Raw genomic sequence first — 3,013 nt, 5'->3', positions numbered from 1 at the left:
GCCTGCCTGGTCAGACGGTGGTTGATTAATTCTCCTTTCGCCTTGCCCAGTCATTCAGATTTGGAAAGTAAATAACAAGTTGACATCATTACGGCTCTACACTGGTGTGACACATTCCTTTGGTTACCGTATACATGGCAGTATGTGCGCACCACATAGCCTGTGCTAGATTGCCTCTGCTCTACTGGATGTATATTTTTAGTTGCATAGTCTACAATTATAGGAATGTGAGCCTTTGCTGTTATATTCTGGAATTTGTGTTTGGTTTAAAAATCAGCATCATAGCCAATTTTGAATAAGGCCACTGCCCTGCTATCATTCCTCCTTTCTAACTTCTTTTTTGATTGGATTAAACAACAGGGTTTTTTTGTTTTGTTTTTTTACAGAAGCCATTCACTCATATTAATTATTAGAAGGCCAGGGGAGCCCCAGTACTTGTAATTCATTTGATCGCTTATACCTGTATTAACTGGATCTGGCTTGCTTTGGAGCAACTCATTATTGCTCTATAATTGAACTGTATCTCTATTTCTTTAATGCAAAAATCATGAATTTATTTGGTCAATATTTCAATCATAATTTTATAACACAATAACTCGTCAACATTATATTTGCTGGTTTGTTGTTTTTCCCTGTCAGACTCACTGAAACTACGAGTAGCCCCATATTTTTGTTTGTTTGTTTTTTTGTTTTCACGGCTCATACCCATGCTCATGACTAGTAATTGAGGAGATTGATAGCCACTATCCAGAACAAATTCACATTTTTTGGAAAAGAAAATAATAAATTTTATGTCAAAATTCAGAAAAAAAAACGCTCTGCAAATGTGTTCCTCTGTGTCTTTCTGCAGTGAGGCTCCTCCTTGTGACATGTAGGCTAACCAATCAGATTGCAATGATGTCGGGACCCCAGCGTGGTGACTACAGATAGAAACCATTTTCACAAAGAGCCCCCAAGAGCGGTGTAAAATGGACTCAGCTGTTACTTTTTGCTCTTTCATGAAGAGACACACACACAAATACAGATTCAGATGATTGTAAAAGTGTGATTCTGAAAGTCAGTCAACCCCTACTTTCAAACCAAAATGTTTCCAAACATCTGAACTGTTTTATCTTTCTTGTCTGCCAAAAGCCTCTCTCTATCTGCCATTCCTTCTCAAAACAGCAACAATGTAAACCAGAATGTAGAAATAAAAATCTCTTGTCTTTTTTTTCCCCTTCAATTTCCACTGGAAGCAAAATCTGAAAATACCTGATTAATTGCCTACCCCTACTAAGCAAATAAAGGTTCCTTGCTTAAATAGAACAAGGTGTGGTTCCTATTTTATAGGTTTATTCTAGTATTTAAACACTGCTACTTCTTCCAGGCCAGCAAAAACAAAGTAATAAACCATTCAGTAACCCATAATTTCAGCAGTGTGGAGGCTTTGAAACAGTAACCCCTCTGTTGGAAAAGAAGATTTATAGAATTGGGGGTCTTAGACACATGAACCACAGTACTCTAAACACTAAAAATAGACTTAAAAAGATATTGTGAATGATGTGAATGTATGGCTTAAAAACTTGGGCTGTTTGATATTGTAAAAATATAAAAGGCAGTTAATATCACAGCTGATATGGGAAAAAAATCTCTATTTTACAGTATCACAAAAGGAGATAGACAGCAGGAAGAGTTACCAGTCTATTCTCTGTATTTCCCAATGTAGAGTCTATGGTGGCTGTCATTTGGCCATCATAACATCACAACCCTGCCTTGAGAGCAGAGCCAACCTTCCTAATCAATTTGTCAAATTGTTTTCTGGCTTCACTCGAAATGCCACCGTCCCACAAGACCACTGTGGAGGACATGTCTGATGCCTCTCTGGAGCCCAATCTTCTCAATGGGATGAGATGTCTGGGCTGCTTGTACAGGGATTGCCATTTTAGTCCAGCATGTTGTTTAGGAAAACTATCTGATGTCAACTTGATTGTTGTTTGTATTGAGCCAGAGGCAGTTCTGGCATCAGCACAGAATATGAGCTGGCAACCATGGGGACAACATCAGCTATGCCCACGATCAAGACCTAGAGTGACACTGCTTAGTATTCATAGAACACTTATTTGTGTCCCACAACTTAAAGCACAATGCCTCAGTTATTTCTCTATCTATTCAATGAATAAACAACAACGATGTATTGTCCGTCTCCCAGTGCTTTCTGACGTCCCCTGTCTTAGGCACCCAGGCCCGAGCCCATTAAGTCCTTCTCAAGATTTAAATGTGACTTCAGCTCTCGAGTCAAAATACTATTTCTGCATCCAATGAGAGAGGGAGACCATCTGTTTTGACAGGAAATTGTTCGACTGCAGTGGGGAAAAAAGGGTTTCCCACTTCTCTGAAATATTAGAAATGATACTGATCTTCATGCACACGTCTAAGACATTAAAATGGCACGTTTTTTAAAACATGCTGGCATTGCGTCGAATGCTGCATCTCACTAAATTAAACTGATCATTTGATGGGGATTATTTCAAACTTTGTAATCACGTCACACTTGGCTCAAAAGGTGAAGTGTTTTACTTATGACTTCTTTTAAGGAGATTATGGGATCCATAAGAATCCGCTGGACTGGACTAGGACTATGTTTCTTACGAGTTTAAGATGAGGTGTGTACATCAGGAGTGGTGGAAGTGTTGGGGGGGAAATCATATCTCACTCAGAAAACTCTGACTGGTTCTTGCGACGGATTATGATAATGTAATGCTGCTTCTGCATCCAGGACATTTTTTTTTGTGTGCTAATTTGGATTCTTACTGAATTGTATTTACCTTAAAAGTGTGAATGTTAGACATGGCTTTAATGATAATAAAGTGTAACACTGACTGTCAGGAGTTTTACTGTGGCTCTTTGTGAAACCTGTCACCACTCTGTCCCTGGTTTAGAGTTTTCTGAATCTTTCATTGTTTCAGTCAATGCTCCAAGCTCCAGAGAGGAAGGGAAACAACGACTGAGAGCTACAGCAAGAGTTTTGCCTCGA

The sequence above is a fragment of the Aulostomus chinensis genome, chromosome 12 (genome assembly GCF_037954235.1).
Source record: "Aulostomus chinensis isolate RoL2024-O1b breed Wild chromosome 12, RoL_Achi_v1.0, whole genome shotgun sequence".
Classification (NCBI taxonomy): Eukaryota; Metazoa; Chordata; class Actinopteri; order Syngnathiformes; family Aulostomidae; genus Aulostomus; species Aulostomus chinensis.
The sequence above is the reverse complement of the archived record's forward strand: the minus strand, read 5'-3'. Positions refer to the sequence as shown.